Raw genomic sequence first — 22,071 nt, 5'->3', positions numbered from 1 at the left:
GGCTGGAAAGATGAGGATGTGGGTGCAAAGCATGAAGAAGGTGAGAACGAGTTCGACAATGATAGCCCAATTCATAGTGCTAGCCCTGGCAACGACAACAACCAACCTATGGTGGATGTGGATGACAAGGATAATGAGGAAAAAGATTTGAATTCTGAGAGGGAGATGAACAAGGAACCTGAGAAAGATATGACAAAGGATATTTTGAGTGAGGAAAAGGAAAGTATTGGAGAAGGGTTATTCTTGGATAGCCTTAAAAAACTCACTGAGGCTAGATTGGGTTATGACATATGGACTTATGAACTATTGAAGAACCTGGAGAAAAATGGGAAATAGATGGATGACAAAAGGAAGGAAGATGACAGGTATCATAAGCAGTGGAAGAAGGAAATGGAGGAGAAAGTTAATAAAATGGCTGCTCAGATTAACTTGCTGGAAGAAGGGAAAGTGGCGATGAAAAACCTGTTGGGTATTATCCTGAATATCTTGTCTATTGTCACAAAAAACCTTGAGGATATTTCGAAGGTCCTTGATAATTCCATCTCTCCCAAACTAGTGGTGGACCTCGACATGGATGAAGATGCTATCGAGATTGGAAGTGGTGAAGCTACATCGGGTGGAGCTGGAAAGAGAACCAGAGAGACTATTAAGAAATTTGTTGCTGCGTCTGCTAAGGAGATCCCTAATCTTAGGGAAAATATCAAAGACATGTATGGGATGAGCAATAACTTGACTAATGCCCTGAAAAATATTAATTAGTTCCTTTTGTCGGGTCTGGTCGGATTTTGTTGTTTTTTTGGGGCTTTTGCTGGCTTTTCTTGGGTTTGTTCCTCCTGGTTGCCTAATGCTTTAATCTTGTAAGGTCCTTTTGTAAAGGGTTTCGGGGTCCCTTCAAAACCTGTTTTTACCTTAATAAAAAATAAATGGCAAAGAGATCAGCACCATAGACCACCACAAAAATAGAAGAAGACGTGGAAATTCATAATGTGGATAAAGAAGAGGAAAAAGAGATAGAGACTACATTGCAAAGGACATAAAAGAAGAGAAAGATGATGGAGAAACATTCAAGGGTGGAACAAGAAATTCTAGATCTAGCAAAGGAGCCAATCAACATAATGGCAACTTTCAATGCATCTATCCATCTATCCATACGAGACATGAGGTATCATCTATCCAATCCGAGATAGGCATCTACTCAAATAGATTAGGCATCTATTCATAAGAATAAGAAATGCTTTGGCCAGAGACTTTAGACTCATCGGGACCATCAGGGTCTAAAGACTACACTCCTCTACTAGGAATGCACCGAGGTCACTGTCTTTAAGAGTATATAAAAATTCAACCTAACTACATACATACCCGTTTCGGCACAGGATCAAGGAGTAAAGTATGTAGTTTGGGTTTCTAACTATGGTTTAATGTAAATTGTTTGGAATTAAAAACTGAGATATAAGTATTACATGCTAAACAATTCAACCATTTTGGAAATAGTATTTTCTTGAAAGAAAATTAAAATTCTAAAACTTGAACTATATACATGAAAGTACTAACTGCTTGAAAACTATAGTACTTATATAGGAGATAGCTTGCAAAAATGACCATTACACTTAAAACTTGAAAGGTACTAAATTGCTTGAAAGAAAATTAAATGATTAAATAGCAAGACTTTGGAAAAGAATTTAACATTAACTTGTTGAAGAGAAAAACTATTCAATAATAAGCTTGAGAATAACCACATTATTAATAAACCAACTAACTCTTCCATTTGAAATAGCATAATTTTATCTTTAATTATTTTCTACAAATGGTAACCTTACGTAAATATTAATAAGCTTGAGAATAACCACATTATTGATAAACCAACTAATTCTAATGATAACCTTAAAAGAAAATTAAATGATTAAATAGCAAGACTTTGGAAAAGTATACCATAATTTAAATAATTTGAAGGAGCTTACATTTCATTTAATAATAAGCAAAATGTTTAATTAATAATAATTTATTTCATATGTTATTTGATCTCTTAATTATAATTCATTGTCAACATATTACTTATAAATAACTTAAAAGTTAAGTTTTATTTAAATAATTAGAGAGCACATAATAAGGTCAAAAGTAAACTTTACCCAACAATCATCCAAATATGAAAAGAAATAAAATCTGGTTTTTTTCTATTTTTTAATAAAATTTCCAAACACTTAAATTAAGATTATTTTTTTTAATAAATATACTTTAACAAATGATTTAAAAATTTATAGCTTTAATAGGGAAATGCAAATAAGAAAGTTTTAAAGCTTTTTACATAACTTACTAATTATCAAAAAAGACAATTTTATCCCTTAGCATTTTAAATTTTAATATTCATGTAATTAAATAATAAGTCGATTAAATCATTAGTTCAAAACTATTGGTGCAATTCAAAATTAAGGGTGTTAATATCTATTTATAAAATAAGCAATTAATTTATTATAAGTATGATTAATTTTTATACAAGAGAACATAACAACCAATAGTAACTGACTTTTTATTTATGTTATCTAAATTTATGTTTATCAACAAATAGGTTACTTAATATTTGTCTTAAATAAAATTGCCTCACAAAAATGTTATCTTAAATACCCTAATAAAATTAAATTTAAATATAAATGAAATAATTTCTTTTTTATTTTTATGAATAAACAAATAAAGGAAGAAATCTCAACCCTTAGATTAGATTAATCTTAGTCTTTAGATGTAGAGTTCACCCACCACCCTAAAATCTTAATACTAATACTAAAATTTAGGGCTTTTCTTCCATTTATTGAAGTTGCAGATGCCATGACTTTCCTCGAGGGAGGTCATCTGGAGACTAAAATTAAATTATGTGCATATCTAAATTTTATCAGATCTAATATTTTTCCCTATACATGTAAATGTATATTTATTGAGCCATATAATGCTAATCACAACATACGTTTTCTTCTCCTAAATTTATATATACATTTTTAAATAGATAAATAAATGGGTAATTACATAAACTCTTATACAGTACATAAAATAGACACAATTTCACTATGACAACACCCTTTTTATTCAAATATAATTTTTGGTTCAAAGACTAATTAATCTAAGGGAATAAAAGGCATTAGCTAATCATAGAGATTTTTCCATAAATTTTATATCTTTCAAGTAATATTGCAATATATAAACTATTATGGATGTAAATTAGAAATATAAGAAATACAAGTTGAATGTATCTTATACTACCTAACTAGCTGGCCAATTAACTAATTGTATATGGTGAAAAGTGGATACAACAATATTGAAAGACTAAATAGATTCAACCACAAAACCCTAGCCTAACAACAACAAAGATCCACCATAACATATGAAGATTACCTAAGACAATGCAAATCAAATGAAATCACAAATATTATATCATCACATGTCCAATAGGGTTTGGATCTACATTCTTCCTATCTCCATTGATCTTGCTTGATATATTTGCTCTCAGATTTTATGTGTGCACAAGAGCTCAACAAAGAACAGAAATGTGGTTGATAGCTTGATCGCATATGAAAGTTCGAATGCTAGGAGGCTTCAAAGATCGATTAAGTTCCTTGAATGATTAGCTTATTGAATAGATTGAATAGGGTTGATAATGAGAGAAGCATCTCCTTATATAGAAGACACTATAAGAAATGGAGGGATAAGATTAAGAGGTGTAAAAGATAAATGGTCGGCTATGATTGGAGGGTAGGTAGAGAAAATAAGAAAATAATAAGAGGGTAGGTAGTGTAGGAATTAAGAGATGAATGACATGTGTCATGGGTAGAAAAAGATAATGAATTAATTAAATAAATAAAAATTTAATTAATTAATAGAAGAAGTGGGATCAATTAAATAAATAAAATTATTTATTTAATTTAGGTAAAGGGGAATTTAAATAAATAAATGTATTTATTTAAATGAGAAAGAAGGCTAGAAGAGGATAAATGAATTAATTAAATAAATAAAGATTTATTCAATTAATAGAAGAATTAGGCTAAAAATAATTAAATAAATAAAGATATTTATTTAATTAGACATGACAATTTTAGGTGTCTACATTTTGCCCCTCTTTGAGACAATGCAACTTGTCGCGTTGTTTCAAAGAAGGTAATATGGACTGATACAAAGTTGCCCCAAGATGGGATTGATATGCCCCATCGAGAGATTGGATGAAAATGTTTGAAAAGATCACAGATAGTCTTTCGATAAGAAATAAAGGGTAGAATGGACTGACCGGATAGGATAGAGTGATAGAGTCACAGGATAACGAAGACTGACACGGGAGACTAGGGCTAGGACTAGGGCTAGGGTAGTCTATAAGATAGACCATGAGGGGAAAAGATCCTCATTGTCATCCACACATCCAAGAGATTAGAGTGTAGAGAGAGAATAGAGCAGCATCAGTCAACAACAATGACATTGGTTCACAGATTCGATTGCATTCGTCGATTTCAGAGGCTAGCAGATGTAGGAGAGCCGGTAAGTACCACAAAACCTCATTGTACTTTGTTGCATTAATTGTTGTCATAAATGCATGCTAGGTAGGGTAATAAATGCGCATTAGGTAGGTCTCAAAAAAAAGTCAAATGAGGTAAAAATGGTAAGGCGCATCTGCGTTGGTGCTAGGCGCGTTTGGGCTGGCTAGGCGCATCTATGTCAAGTATGCAAGCACATTTGTGTTATGAATGTGTGTTAATGTCTTCAAGGTCGAATCGACAGTTCTGTGATAAACATACATTGTTGATTGGATAAGTTGCTGAGAGGTTACACTCAAACAAGTCCTCTAGGGAAGACTAGGATAGAAGATAGGGCTAGGATTGACAATTATGTGATAAAACATACGTTGCCAATCAAGAAACTACTCAAGAGGATACACTCAAGTAGAGACCCTAGGATGGGACAGAACAAGGCACTTTGTGATAAACAAGGAGTACCAAAAAGATTGACAATTTTGTGATAGAACATACGTTGTCAATTGGATTAGGCTACTTAAGAGGATACACTCAAGTAGGCGCCCTAAAAGATAGGATCAAAGCATCACTTTGTGATGAACAAGGAATGCTATTAGGATAGAAAGTAGCACTTTGTGATGAACAGGAAGTACCACTAGGATTGACACAGTTGATTTGCTTGACTACAGGAGGACCTACCTATGCTGGAGTCATGGGAGAGATTTCCTTCGACTCAGAGCTTGCGAGCAGAGCTGACACTCAAGGAGAGAGCAACAGTCCAGGCTATGGTCTTGTGATATGTTTTGTATGTGCCTGAGTTTTGGGCAAACATGGGGTTGCTGACTGCACTGGCTGAGAGATGGCACTCAGAGACTTGTAATTTTCATTTGTCGATGGGTGAGATGACAATCACCTTAGAGGATGTTCATAGGATTCTGAGGATACCGATCGATGGGGAGTTAGTACCCTACGATCAAGACAGAGACATGGATGCATTGAGACGAGTGTTCTAGGATTTGGGATTGGAAATGAGGGCTAGACACGTGGCTTGGGATACCATGACACAGACAGGATTAGCACTACCAGTAGTACTGGGAGGAGTGATCAGTGGGTTTCTTTGTCCGGATAATTAATAGAAGAAGTGGGATCAATTAAATAAATAAAAGTATTTATTTAATTTAGGAAAAGGGGAACTTGAATAAATAAATGTATTTATTTAAATGAGAAATAAGGCTAGAAGATGATAAATGAATTAATTAAATAAATAAAGATTTATTCAATTAATAGAAGAATTAGGCTAAAAATAATTAAATAAATAAAGATATTTATTTAATTAGGCATGACAATTTTAGGTGTCTACACTAATATTTCCCAACTTAATAGCATTCTCTAGTTTCTTCATGAGGAAGATAATAATTCATTCAATATCCTATATAACTTCCTAGAACCCAATTTGTCAAGCATGACCCAAATAACACAATAAAAACTATATGCACTTCCACCAATCTCATAAATTCTACAAAACAAGAATCTCCTTAAATGAACATCTATCATTCATTAAATCATAAGATGGTAAAGTAAAGAAGACTTATCTTTCTATGTAACTTGAAAAGAAGTGGACTCTTTCTCCACACTAATCCCTCCTCAAGGATACCCAAGAATTGGATCCACAAAAGATCAAATCCTTCTTTGTATAACAAGCTCCTTCTTCCAACTTCCTTTCTTTAAATTCATCATCTCCTGCAATTCTAATGGCAATTTCCTTCCAAAACCTCTAAAATCCTGCAATATCACTACAAAATTTCTCCTACAAATAACATGATATTGAAAACTAACTTCATAAGAATTCAAAGGCTATTTTATCACAAAAACAATGAATGTCTCCCCTTTTTCGAAAATCTAGAATTCAATATATAGAAAAAAGAGCTATTTTCCCACTACCAAAAGAATTAATTGATTTTGAGATTCTTTTCTTGAAATAATCCCATGCAAAATGATTATTGTCATAGTGGGGTTTACATGCAAAAATTTGAAATTGAATTTTCCTTCATTTTATCAAAAATGAATTTTGTAACTCCTTTGTCATAAAAAAAAGTCATGAATAGAATTATTCTTGTCATAGATTAATTTTGTAACTCCCATGTCATATATTTGCTAAATATAATATTTATTCCTTAATATTTTGAATTTAATTTTTTTTTTTAGAATATTAAGGAAATAAATAATTTCCAAGTAAATTATGACCTCACGAGTGCGTCACCACTGTTTAATTCTTCTTTTAAAACTAATTCCATCCTTATTCAATTTTCATCTCCAACTAACATTGCTCATAAAATTAATAATAGCAAGTCATATCGAGGTCCAAAAGGAGGGTTATGACACCTAGTCAAATATGTGAACTACCTCAATAGGTCGCTCGAGAACACAATGAAAGACTTTTTGGAGGACATCAAAGTGGCCATCAAATTCAAAAGGGCTACGGTATTTGATAGAGAGAAATAAAATAGATATGAGATCATTTCAGAGGTTAGCACAAACATAATTGAGGAGCAAAAGGAAGTTAGTATGGGCTCAAGCACAAGAGCTCTACACTAAGAAAAGGGTTGATAAACTTATCCAAGGCACTATGGAGAATGAAGCCAAGCTTTGGTAAGAGGCTCTTGACGTGACTTGAAATCTCTATGAAAACATGTTGAGAGATGGAGAAAAGGGAAAGGTTGAAGCGCCATTACTGCCAAAACAAAATTCGGCTAAAACTACAAAAGAGAACGACGATGATCAAGTTGGCAATAACACAACAGGGATGCAAGTAAAAGACACTGTCAAAACTAACATAGAAGATCACAAAGTAGAGGTAGAGAAGAAAATAGAAAAGTCCATGGAGAAATGGGAAGGAGATCTAGAGAACAAGGAGAAGGAAGAGAAAACAAAGAAGGAAGAAGGAAAGAATAAGAAGGGGGAGAAAGGCCATGACAATACAAAATAATCATCTGCAGCCAAGGATCAAGTAAATGTAATAAGAAACTTTCAGACACAAAAGAAACAACTACAATTGGCGCTACAATTGCTACAATTACCAATGGTAGGCTAGCAAGTGGACATGTCAAGCATTTCTCCCCTCCAAAAGGTTGGTTGGGAGAATTCATTCATGCTACCACCAAAAAAGAGATCTTCAATGAGCATGTGCAAAAAATTGAACAATTGGAGGATGTGTAACTGCACTACAAAGTGTCATCCTACATACTCAAAGGGATATAGCATTGACATTGTCGCAAAAAATCAAGTTTTTGGTTGATAGCTTGCAAGGTGATCTAGCGTTTGAGGAACAAAGTGTAAGAAAATAATCCTAGGAAGAAATAATCAAGCAAAAAATAGAAGAGTACACGAGTAAGTGTGCCACCACACAAGCCTAGTTGGATAAAGAAACAAATAAGTTGATGGATAGTTCTAGTGAGGCCAAAGTAATCTACCAATGTTGCTTACAATGGCCAAACACAACAATGTGCTTGAAAGATCAAATACTATAGTTAGAAGATTAGATCACGTGGGCAACTCAAACATATGATCCACTAGTGAACATGGATGGAGCAATAAGAATGTGGATGTAGACAATCAATAGACAATCATAGCAAGTGCACATTTAGAAGGAGCAACTAAAGAGCTAGATTAAACAACTCTAGGAGGTAGTGCATGCTCATCTTTCACACCTTCGAGGGATTTTGGGTGTCACAAAAGGAGTACAATAATAGCTTTGGGTTACAGATCTCCGGATTGTAGTTTCCCCATTCCTCTTGTTAACAAGATATAATATATGGTTTCTTGCAATCTTTTCTTTTGGGCTAGTCCTTTATAAAATTGTCATATCATCAACTTAGTCCTTATACCTTGATGCATAAAGTCAAGTGCAATAGAAACAAAGGTTTCTCAATTGATTTAGTATGACTGGCTTCCTCCCCTCATTCATTCACATCTCTATTCCCTCCACCCCTAATCTATTGAAGCAGTCATCTATGAGGAGGGACCTCAAAGAGATCAATCTGGACCGACTAGTAAGAGTAACACAACGAAAATACAAAGATATGATGGAGGCAATGCAGAACAGATTGTTTTATTTCATGAAAATTGATTACAACCAATTGGTAACAACCGGGTTACAGCATAACCGACTCACAGGCCTGGTAGAAAAGACAAAATAGGCCACAACCGGGACCTTAAATCTTAAGATCTATCTTCTTCGCATAGTCTCGCTACTTGATGATGTTATTGATTCATTCTAATGTGCAATTACAATTTTATATATATATATATATGGTAGAAAAGACAAAATAGGCCACAACCGGGACCTTGAATCTTAAGATCTATCTTCTTCGCACAGTCTCGCTACTTGATGATGTTATTGATTCATTCTAATGTGCAATTACAATTATATATATATATATCGATCCAAAGGATCTAGTCAGCCCAAAAGAGATCAAAACCAGAAGAACAAGACCTAACATGTAAAATAAACAAGGTCAGCCTCTGCCAAAAGATTCCTCCGAAAAATCCAAAGGATGAAACGTAGATCACGGGAAAAGGTCAGCCACACGCCAAGGAACATTAAAATCAACGCCCAAGGCTCCACAAGCTTTGGAAGGTGTTCCACTAGATCACCAAAATAGGTCCAGGCAACCGGTAACAGCCTAACAAGAATTTGTCCAGGAAATTGATAGCGATATCTTGTCGAAAAATCATCCAAATGCGATGCGGTCTGAAAATAAGAAAGATGATCAAGTCTTCAAGTAGAATCCAACTCCATAGAATCCGGTGAGCCAAAACCGAGACACATAGAAAGAAAAGTTGAAACTGCAAACAGAAAAAAAATGTTTTTTTGGTTGATGCAAGATTGCTATGAACTAGGTATGCTCCTACATCATCTATCCATCACTTTATCTCCTTTTTTATCCTCCAATCTCTTCATATATTTTGAGATGACACGTGTTCTTCGAACTCACATATTTTCTCAACGAGGCATAGCTACCTCTTTGCTCTTTGTCACCGCCATCCTTATAATGAATAGGGAATCCTTCTAATAGTTCCATCTCTTCCATAACTATTATATTATATTCTTCTTTGAAATCGCATTTCTCAATTGAGTCACAACATTGTCTCAAAGAGGAGTAAAATATAAAAAACCTAAATTAGCTAGATCCTAACCTCACAAAATTTATTCCCCTTTTAGTCTTAATTAAATCAAAACAATTATTAATTCACTTTCCCAATAGTCATCCTAATATTAAGTAAATAAATTTAAATAATTTATTTATTTAATTTATTATTTTATCCCTTTCCTCTAGAGTCCACCTTAATTAATTAATTTTAATATTTATTTAAAATTAAGTTCATCATTTGTATCCATATCCTATAAAAAATAAATAAATACAAATGACTTGTTTTTAATTCTCCCTTTTCCACCTCAAGCCATTACCAACTAGTTAACTAATAAATCTATTTGCATATTCTTATGCGTGCTTTAGTCATGGTCAAACTTTCACAGGCCATGCATGTGCATGGTCCATGCTTCCCACTTCCCCACAAAATCTACTTATGCAATCTCATCCATACATATTTCTAAGAAAACCCTTACCCTTCACATTTCTACAAAAAAGGAACTCTTGGATTTCTAAAAATGTACTTTTTGATCCTTGACCTTCATCCTTTCTCAAGAGAATCTTGACTATTCAAATCTCATTAATCTTGACCCTCTTCAAGTACACCAATCACAAGGTAGCCCTATAGGGCTTCTCTCTCCAATTCTCTCAATCATTCCCAACCATTTATCCCTTGGATCAATGCCAACCCCTAATCAATAATCCATCCACTCTATAAATAGGCCCTCTTATAGTCTATTTTCATAAGTCTTCTTGGAAAATCATGCTATCTAAGTGAGGAATTGCATATTATCTCACAAGAACAAATCCTTTGGAGTACAATAACATGTATTTTGTGTGCAACAATGAGTCATGAGTGAGAGAACACTTATTTTCTTGCTTCTTTTATGTGATCCTTTATATTAATATGAGGTGTCAATTTAGTGTAGGAAAAACATTGAATTTATTGTTTGAGTTCTTGTTTTGCCTTCTACATTCTTCTTGATTGCAACTACCTCTGTTGTTAAAAGTCTATGTTTTATGGTCATTTTTTCTAGTTGAGTTGGTGCTCCCTATATAAAATCATAAATCTAAATAAATATTTTCTATATCTACATGTAGGCTTTTAACTAATGACATTTCAAATAATTAATATTTTTTTTTGTCAGTGAAATATGAGTTTTTATATATTTATAATTAAAAAATATGCATTAAAGAATCATGTTTGAAATCGTTGTTCTGCACAAAAACCCCATACCACATACCCCACACCCCGCACCCCATTACTATCAACATGATCATTCTACCCTTCATACCCTCCATTCTACTGACAATAATTGGAAAAAAATACACACAATAAGTTTGTTGCCTTGTGCGAGATTTACAAAGAATTTCAATTCTAAATTAAAAAACTGGTAATATGCCTATTGTCTTTAGGTTTTTTTGGTTCTTCCTTGCCTACTCCCCCTAGTAATCTCGTTTGTTGAACTTGAGTCGCTTCCCCATCGGTGTTTTCCTAGACTGCACCCCTACTGCTTTTTCTTTCTCCCAGTCACTAATGTATTCCTTCACAAATCTCCACCCCAACTGTGCCTTTGCTCTTCTATATTCTTTGTCACACCCAACACTCCATAGTAGGAAAGGCCTCAAATGATATTATGTCGCCATGTACTCTTCTCCCAACATCATTTTTATGATCTGGAAGAACATTGGATCATCAAATGTAAAGATTTTTCTCAGGTGGTCGCCAACTGCTGCTTCTTTGTTCTCAGAGTGAAGTTGGCTTCCATCTTTCATTTGCAATAATCAAAACTCTAACTAACTCTCAATTGAAAAGAATATTTTTCATCAATACCACCTCCATAAGGCTTAGATTGTATATTGTGGGTGTCTTAGGAGGCACACTTCATTCAATGACATCCAATTGCCTTGCTCGACCTCTACACTTCATACCACTACATCCTCCATCTGCACTTCCTGATAATCCTCCCACCATATTTCATCATTTTCTGAATTGAATGTGCTTGCCCACTTCGATAAGTTGTCTGTCGCCTTATTTCCATCACACCTAATATGTGATATAATAAAATCTAAAAATGAATGTAGTTTTGATCTTATCATTTTAATGTATTTATTTAATTTTCAATCTTGTGCTTCACCTTTTATGATTGCACTTATAATTATTTGTGAGTCTCCTAAATGTAATTTCAATACCAATAATTTGCTCGCCAAGTTGACAGTGAACAAAGTTGCCTTTGCAACCCCCTTCATTATTTGTTTCGTCTATGATCTTTTGAGCTCCTATCGCTAAAAATACTCTCCATTCAATCCTAGGAAACACATCCTACTCCTAACAGCCTCATATATCCCTTAGAGGCCCCATCAAATGTTATCTTAATCCATCCTTCATCTGGTTTGCTCCACTCTACTTCCTCTTTTTATTGCAAAGATGGATATCCACAAAGGCCCATTAACATGCCGAATTACTATCCATTAACATGAGCATATTAATATGTGAAAAAATTGACATTGATTTTTAAAAATAGATACTTTTAATTGGTTGAGAATTATTACCAATAACCTGTTAAAACCCATTAGCAAGTACTAATAAGTGCAAACATAAATTTACAATTAAAATTCTATTCATTTGATAATAATATAAGTCATAATAATTTTTATGTCATATCTCCTTGCTACATTATTTTTTAATCATCAATTGCATCCACTTTCTAAGAAATAAAATATTGAGTGAATCTCTATGAAAACATTTTATATCAAAAATTATTTTGACATCAACAAAGATAACATGTTATATCAATAATATTTAAAGAAGTAAAACATAAAAAAATTAATGTATCATTTACTTCTTTACATGTGTTTCATTTCTTCTTCATAAGGCAACATTCATATCCTAGTATATTAGGCTACATTGTGCACACCAATATTGTGTTTTAGATTTATCAATATGAGTTATCATGATAAGAACGCATTTTTATCCTTAAATTAAAAATGGAACATTACTATCAAAAATATTTTTTTGTAAGGAAATATGTTCACAAAATCCAATTCTCAAAACTAAACTGAAACATGCAAGTATTTCCATATTAACCTTACAAGAAAAATGTCACAATAACACGAAACTTTCAACAACATTTCAACTTGTAAACAATACTTAGAGGAAAAAAATAAAAATAAAAATAAAAATAAAAGATTAGTGTTAGAAACTATTGTCATTAATGGAAAAGGGCAGAATTAGATAGTGCGGTATCATCGAGATATTGTTGAGAAAAGGAACCAATTTAAATAGATTAAAATTGTATTATTTTAAGTTGTTTTGATTAAAAAAGCAATGATAACTAGGGCGTTGACCCTTTACATAGTCAGAGACTATCAAAAATACAAATGTGACAACAAAACCTCACAATTCAACAACAACCCAAACCAAACTCAAGGAGGGGTAGGGACACCCACACCAGGAGGGGTTTAGGGGGACAGGGAAAATTTTCCCCTTCGTCTGCAACAAACAACTGTCCAGACAATATTGTCCTTGGGACAGACAAGAGAGTGATCAAGTGGTAAGGTCCCTGCTTAGATACCATCAGAAGGTTCGAGGGAGTGCAGCACCAAGGCAACAGTCAGTTGCTGCACAACAATAGTAGGTTGTTGTAGAGGAGTGGCTTCAGGAGTAGAAGTAGAAGATGTGGAGTAGAGCTGCAAGTCGAAGGTGATAGGAGTTGAATCCAAAGTTGGAGCCACGGGAGTTGGGATTTCACGGACATCAACAACATTCTCCTCTTGAGAGGAATCAACCAAAACAGATTCAGAAGCATTAATTGTCAGATGATCTTCAGGAGCGTCCTTCCACCAAGTAGTAGCACCTCTATGACAAGAGAGAACAGTCTAAAACTAAGTGACCCATTGAGAAGCACCTTCGACAATGAAAGGGGAGGCCCTCATAATCCAACGGTTGAGTCCAAGGCATATCTCCAACCATTAGAATCACATCCCTGGGAAGGGGCAGAGATATGTCGACATCAATTAATAGACGGGCAAAGGTAGAATGACCCATGGAGTACGTGGCATCATAAACCTTCAAGAAGTTTCCAATGGAATTACCAATGGCCTGGAAACAAGAAGACTCCCAAAAATGGAGGGGAAGATTGGGCAGGTAGACCCAAACCAGACAAACAATCAAAGATTTAGTAAGGGGGTTGAAGGAAGGAGTCCAAGGCTTAATAGAGAGAGAGTGATCCCCCCAAGACCACAATTTTCCTAAAACCAAATCACAATCATGAGTAGAGGTTAAAGAAACAATGAAAAATCCTTTAGCACAAGGAAAAAATCAATACCATGAGCAACTAAAGGCTTCCAAGAATCTCACACCCAGTGACGCATGTCCAGAAGAGAAGGCCAAAACCTAGTAAATCTACAAACCAAAGCACTGTGTTGATAGAAGTCAACATTTTCCACAACCTCCTTATCACAAACCACAATAGGGGAGGTCTTGGCACAAGGAAGAGGACAAATACCTTTGTGAGAAGCAGCAACAGATCTAGCCATGCGAGCAAAGCTTCGCCCAACAACAAGAGGAAGAGGTTTGGGAGCCACACCCATGCCAGTGTTCACAACAGCAGAGGTTCCAACACCAACGTTCAAAGAAACCGAGCTAGCATCCAAACCCTCGACAAATAGAATAGGGTTTGGCAGAATCCCCAGGAAGCACAGCCCCATGCAGAGTAGAGACCCTAGCACCCACATCGCCAACGACACCCACAACGGTGCAACCATCAGTGCGGGAAACAAAACTAGGGGGTGTGGGTGCAGAAGAGTCTGCACCCACACCAGGAACACCATTGACACGAGGAGGAAGTGGGGGAAAATCAACAAAAGAGGCCACACCAGGCGAGAAGGACCCACCAGCGCCAACAACACTCACATCCACCCCAAAAACTATTGCACAACCCACAAAAACAACGGAAGACACAACAGATGGGTGCAGGCATGAGCAAAGGTAGAGTTGCAGGGAGGAGCTGCCAAGGTAACGGTCACCTTGCGAGCAGGAGAGCCCATTTCAAAATCTTTCTAGGAATATTCCTTTTTTTAATTATTTTAAGGTGTTTTAAAGACAAGTTCTTGTGATTGACTTTTATAAAGTTGAATAAGTTCATATTTTCTAGGGGTTTGACTTGCATAAAGTTAAATGAATTCATATTTACTAAATAGGCCAACCTCCTTAATATATGTGCCCTTCTTGGAGATCAAATTAAAATAAAACAAAATATATTTCATGCCCTTTGGGTTGACCTTGTGGGATCGAATGTTCGGTTTTGAAGGGAAATGAAAATTGAATTAAATATTTATATTGACCGACTTGTTCTTGAGAGAAGCAACTATTGGTAACGAGGTGTAATAGTTGGTATAAATAAGAGGTCACGTGGAGATCATTTTAGATATTGTGAGAAAATAATTCTCACACTTAAAAGAACAAACAATTTTCAAACTTGTAGCAGTTTGTTTCAGACCTTTTTGAGCAGAAATTTTGAAAAGTATGTGTGGACATTAAAGGTCATCTATTGCACATATTAAAGGAAAATAAGTGCAGATCTTTGAGTAGAGTTTCTTGAATAATTTAAGTAGATTTAAGAAGAATCTTTTTATTAGGTTGGTGAAGGGTTTCAAAATTGATTGAAGAAGGGGATAATCATTTATGTTTTATTCTCAAAGAGATTGGTGTCTCTTGTTGAGTTGGTGTTCATTTGTGGGGATTGGTGTCTCCAATGGGTTGGTGCCTATGGAATCATCTAGAGGGGATTGGTGTCTCTTGTAGGTTGGTGCTTACAAAATTTGTTAGAATTTTCATTACAAAAGCAATATTTTGTCATGGTTTTCTTTCACACGGGTTCCACATTAATTGTGTGAACATCTTTTGTGCTCTAACTTGCTAGATCTTGCATGTGTGGTTGATTAAGCCTTTTGCAGTATTGTTATTACATCTAATCAAGTTTTGGAAAAAAATGGCATTGAAAGAGCACCCAATGTTTGTTCAATAACAATCAATGGTCATAGTACATTCTCAAAGTCCGATGGTCCGATGGTCCGTCAAGAAAAAAAAGAGATTAACACTCTTCAATCTTAGAGGAAATATGACAAAAAATCCTCCAAAGCCACTAGGAAGCAAACCCATGAGAGAAAAAAAGGTTCCAAAATCCCATGGTAAGAATTCTCCTGACCCACTTTATGAGAATTGTCTCCAAAATTAGAATATAACTTCTTGAAGAACATATTTAACTTCTACCACTCAAGTTGACCAATGTAACTCCTAAGCACTCTCCCTATGAAGCACATATTCACTTATTAATGTAATATGCTCTAATAAGTCCATTATGTAACCCCTTCATTAATGTCTCATTACAATAATTTTTCCAAGTCTTCATAGAATAATAAAATTCTTATATGTCATCATGCTCACATGAGTGTATCATTTACCTACTCAAAAATTCCTAAAGATACGTAAATTATATACTTATCTACAAATAAATGAGTTATAAGACTATAAGATATTCAAGGTAAATTATATACTTGTCTACAAATAAACGAGTTATAAGACTATAAGATATTCAAGGTAAATAAGAAGTCTAATCATACGTTTTTTTAAAAAAAAATTGGATAGAGAACATAAAAATATAAGATTATTTTGATACGTAAATAAAACAAATAAACAAATGTGGGGGTTGACCCTGCACCACTGCTTGTATGTTGTGTGCCTCTTGTTTAAGAGGTCTCGTGTTCGAATCTATGCTCGAACCCCTCAATCAGTTGATATGTTGCCCAGGTCTTATGCGGAGTATGCAGGATGTGATGACAATGTCTACCCAGCCCCTAGGATGCACTAGCATGTAGGCATGCAGTTAGATCAGAGTTCCCAGACTTGCCATGAGTCAGGCGAGTTCGCCGAGTTGGCGAGTCGAGCCAACCTCGGCGAGTTTTGCTAACTCGCCGCTCGGACTTGGCGAGTTTTGCCAAAACTCGCCGAGTCCGAGCTCCAGGACTCGGTCGCGCGATAGGGGCAATTCGGATTTTAAAAAACAAAAAAAATAAAAGCTTTTTCATTTGTTTTTTTTTCCCTTTCTCTTTGATATAACCCTAAAAGGTCTTCTAATTGTTAGTTGTGAGAAGAAGAGAGGAAAAGTGAGAGAGAGGAAGGAAAACAAGAGGCCATAGGTTTGCAACCAGCAAGGAAGAAGAGCATCAAGGAGACCACAAATCACATTGGGGAGGCCATAGGCTTGCATTGAGAGCATCAAGGAGTCCAAAGCAAGACTTCTCAACTCATTTGAAAGAGGTAAGGTAGATTTTGCTTTTTTTTTAAAGTATGTTAATGGATTTTTTTCATTTGTTTGTTAATTTTTTTTTAGTTTAATAGTTAACTTTCCAAATCTTGAATGTTTTTATTTTTTTAACTTAATTACAATGAGAGAAGTAAAATAATGGCAAAGTGCAAACCCTACATTTTTTTAGAAAAAAATTGTAAACATGTATTTACAATTTTTTTTTTGTTTAAAGTAGGGTTTGCTGATTTTTTCTATTAGTTTATAACTTTATTAAATTTTCTTATTGCAGCAGCCTTCACGTTTAAAAAACATTCATTTTTCACAATGCCTAAAAAGGATTAGGCTTAGAAATATACTAAAGACTTTATTGGCAGACAAAAAAATCAAACAAAATGTTTTTTTTGTAAAGAAATTAATTTTGGTGGCATCAATAGATTTAAATACCATATTGCCGGCATACCTAGCCATGATATTGAGGTATGCAAATTACAAACTTCTGAGGCAAAACGTTTCTGTTATGTCCAATTAGAAACACATGAACAAGAAAAGTTAACTAAGAAGAGGCAATTGGAAGAGTTAAGTGCTATTGGCTCCCATGCACCCACATCCGCATCCGCATCCACATCCGTAGGCTGTGTTGGAGAGGGTTCTTCCATGCCTCCCTTTCACCCTAGTGCTTCTGCTAGTGCTAGTGCTTCTACTTCTACTCCTCCTGGTGGCACTATTACCTTTGGCCCTAGAGTTCGGAAATCCAAGTTGGATAGTTATTTTGTGCCGCGTAGTACTCCTGGGGCACAACCCTCGCTTGAGGGCATGGGTTGGAACAAGGAGGTTCATGATGCTGCAAGAAAACAAATTTGCAAGTTTTGGTACTTTTGCAACATTCCATTTATTGCAACCAGGTAATTCTTTTTGATTTGATTGCTTTAAGTTTAAAAGTAAATTTATAGTTTGAAGTTGAACTCTACTTTGTCTAATCATAATCTATTTGTGACAGGTCTCCTTATTGGCAAGGCATGGTAGATTACATAACCATTTGTGGTGCGGTGTTTAAAGCCCCTACCAATGCTGAGTTAAGTGGCCCCCTCTTGTTACAAATGGTTGAGGATATGAAAGTTGAGCTAGAGGACCACCGACAGTCTTGGAGCCAAAAGGGTTGCACCATCATGACAGATGGTTGGATGGATAGGAGGAATAGAACACTCCTAAATTTTCTTGTTTCCTGCGGAGGTGATTGATCATGATTCATTCTAATTTGTACTTCCCTAAATGCATTGAATAAATTAAATTTTGATTTGTTGAAAGTTTGAAACTCTATTTTCAAGATCCACCATGTTCTTGAAATCTATTGATGCTTCCTCACATATGAAAAATGTCACATACTTATGTGAGGCTATTGAGGAAGTCATACAAGAGGTGGGGGAAGAAAATGTGGTGCAGGTGGTGACAGATAATGCAGCAAGTTATGTTGTTGCAGGTAAATTTTGAACTTTTCAAGTCTTGATGGAGAGGCATCTATGATTATTTAAAATTTTCTTAACACATCAAAATTTCTAATTAACTTAAAATTACTGCAGGTAAACTTTTGATGGAGAGGCACCCAAAAATTTTTTGGTCTCCTTGTGCGGCCCATTGCCTTGACCTCATGTTGGAGGATATTGGTATGCTTGAATGGGTGAAATCAATAGTTGAAAGGGCCAAAAATATCAGCAAGTTTATCTACAATCATGCATTGGTCCTTAGCATTATGAGGCAATACACGGGGCAAAAGGAGTTGGCTCGTCCAGGTATCACGAGGTTTGCCTCAAACTTCCTCACACTGAAATCCTTGATAAAATCAAAGGTGGCTTTGAGGCGTATGTTTGTTGGTGAGGAGTGAACTTCCTCATCTTATGCTACGACCACTGCAGGGATAGATGTGGTAAATTACATTTTTGATGAGTCAGGTTTTGGACCCCATGTGGAGAAACCGTGCAGGTAAATTTATTACAATTTAACATTTAGTATCTACTATCTAATATCTACTATTTAGTAATTTAATTTTAATTTATTAACAATTTAACTTTGCAATTTTTCTTTTTTTTTAATTTAATTTGTGACTTAATTGTTTTTGTTTAACATTATGTGTAGGTCACTGAGCCCCTCGTAGTTCTCCTACGAGTTGTTGATGGGGAGAAGCCCTCTATGGGCTATATATATGAGGGTATGGATAGGGCCAAGGAGGCCATTAGGTCCATATATGCAGGAGATGAGAATAAGTATGGCCCCATTTGGGAGATTATTGATAGGAGATGGCAGAACCAGCTTCACAGGCCCATCCATGCAGTAGCCTATTACCTCAATTCGGCATTTCGATTCCGTGATGACTTCAAGGCAAATGAGGAGGTTCTTAGTGGCCTGTATACAGTGGTTCAAAAGTTGTGTATTGATAGCACAGCCTCAAGAACAACGCTCCAACTGGATAAATATAATAATTGAGAAGGGGCAATCTTCTCAAGCAGCATGTGCATAGAGGCTCGAACACAATTGCAGCCAGATAGAAATATATGTAAACTTAAGATTCTTAAGTTTATGGCTTATGCATTTTAATTTTTGATTTTATAATCTAGCCTTAAAGTTGGAAATGAGTTTGATTTTTTTTTCTTTTTCATTATTTCAGATAGATGGTGGCAAATGTTTGGGCCCTCAACCCCAAACCTTCAAAAAATTGCCATCCGTATTTTGAGCCAGCCATGCAGCGCTTCTGGATGTGAGCGCAATTGGTCCATGTTCGAGCACATCCACTCGAAGAGGCGTAATAGATTGTTTGTGGAGAGGTTGAATGATCTTGTTTTTGTTCATTACAACCTCCGTCTTAGGACCAAACATATTTTGGACACTGACTCCTCTCCGATCACTTTAGCGGAGATCGATCCAGAGTCTGAGTGGATCACTGAGTCTACCGATCCCGTCTTCACTAAGGAGGACCATGAGTGGGTTGACCAGGCAGACAGAGAGGCTGAGGCTGTGGCTATGGCAGAGGAGGAGGATAGAGCACGATCCGGCACAGACACCTCACAGGCAGAGACTATGGCTTCTTAGTCATCCAGGACCTACCTTAGACGCATTTGTAGGAGGCAAACAGACTATTCTGAGGCTCAGGATGAACTAGAGCCTGAGCCATAGACTTGTTTTTGTTTACAGTTATATATATGTTTGGGAACATTTGATGTCATGGATTTTATATACATTTGACAACATTTATAACTCTATATATCTATGTTTTCTATTTCCTTCAGCTACAATTTACATTTCTACGCATGTGATGGATGTATGTTTATGTATGTGATCAAATCAGCTTCTATTTGATGATGTTATAGTGTCTTTAAGCTTTATTCAATAATGGGTGCATGAAACAAGTTTTAAATCGTTAAAAATCTCTAAATTTCAAGGGTTTTTTATTTTGTCGAGTCATAGCCGAGTCATCGCCGAGTCATAGCTGAGTCACGAGTCGAGTCGGCCTTGCCGAGTCCGAGTCTGGGAACTTTGAGTTAGATATATATGTAACATGTAATGTATGGGCAACATGTATTGTATGCATAGGATGTGGTAGACGTTGTCATGCAGTTATATGTATGTATAACATTTAATGTATATATAACATTTAATGTATGCATAAGATGCCAGTGCATCCTAAGGGCTGGGTAGACGGTGCTGAATGTGACACGGTAGAGATGTTAATGTCTCTTCGGTTCAGACCAGTGTGTTCTGCGAACGTGGATTCCCTAATGGCATTGGTGTGTCGGCAGATTGGACACGGATGGAAATGTTGCAGGGCCCGCAAGTTTGAGGTTTATGGACGTTGTTGGGGTGTTAATGCCCCATCAAAAAATTGCGAACATAAGGCGTGATACTAGTGCAGGAGTATGGGGATGGGCTGCGACTGACAATAGAGGAATGGAGTAATAAGGGTTTGTGGAGCGATAAGGAGCTTGGAGTGGAGAGATAAGGAGTGGGAGGTATAAGGAGTGATATGGAGAGATAAGGGCAAGCAGAGAGATAAAGGAAGAACTTGGAGGTGTTAATATTTCAGAGGATATTATAACCATGGGGAGGGGGTCTTTCAATTGTGAATCTCTTTTGTTTGGTTAGAAACTCTAGTATAAAAAAGACAATTATTAATAAATAAATAAATGTAATAGTCATCTCACTTAAAGAATTTTACCATTGCTTCAATAAATATGATAGGATGTGTTTCTTAATTCATATAAAAGTTCTAATAATAACTCTTAAATATTTAGATAAAGGCAAGCAGAGAGATAAAGGAAGAACTTGGAGGTGTTAATACCTCAGAGGATATTATAACCATGGGGAGGGGGTCCCCCAACTGTGACCCTCGCTGGTCTGATTAGAAACTCCAGTATAAAAAAGACAATTACTAATAAAAAAACAAATAAATAAATAAATGTAGTAGTCACCTCACTTAAAGAATTTTATCATTGCTTCAATAAATATGATATGATGTGTTTCTTAATTCATATAAAAGCTCTGATAATAACTCTTAAATATTTAGACAACAAAAATGCAAAGAATTCATTTTTTAAAATGTATTAATACATAAATATGCAAATCCATAGTCAAAGAATAAATATTAAAATTGTTAGGAAAAAATAATATTTTTGATTGATTAAAAAGTACAATCAATAGTGACAATTATTACTTGTTCATCTTAATACTTACTAGGACAATGACTAATAAGAAAACTCACATTTACAATTTAGTTTCAATCTAATTTATAAATTACATAAATAAACTCAACCCATTCTAAAGAATTTGAAAAAATCGACATTCAAAGAATAAATATTAGCATTGTTACAAAAATAACATATTTTTGATTAGTCAAAAAATATAATACTAAAACAAAGATTAGAAAGAAAATTCACATTTACAATTTAATTTAAATCTAATTTATAAATGCATACATAGACAACCCTCTCCTAAAGATTTAAAAACAAAATAAATTACCACAAACAATCAAATATAAAGACAACCAAGTAACGCCATATTTAGGTCCCCAAGTGAGTCTCATACTCTTTACATATAGTCATAGTCTCATCACCACAAGGGGTGGAGCAAGATGATGGGAATTCA

The sequence above is a fragment of the Cryptomeria japonica genome, chromosome 6 (genome assembly GCF_030272615.1).
Source record: "Cryptomeria japonica chromosome 6, Sugi_1.0, whole genome shotgun sequence".
Classification (NCBI taxonomy): domain Eukaryota; kingdom Viridiplantae; phylum Streptophyta; class Pinopsida; order Cupressales; family Cupressaceae; genus Cryptomeria; species Cryptomeria japonica.
The sequence above is the reverse complement of the archived record's forward strand: the minus strand, read 5'-3'. Positions refer to the sequence as shown.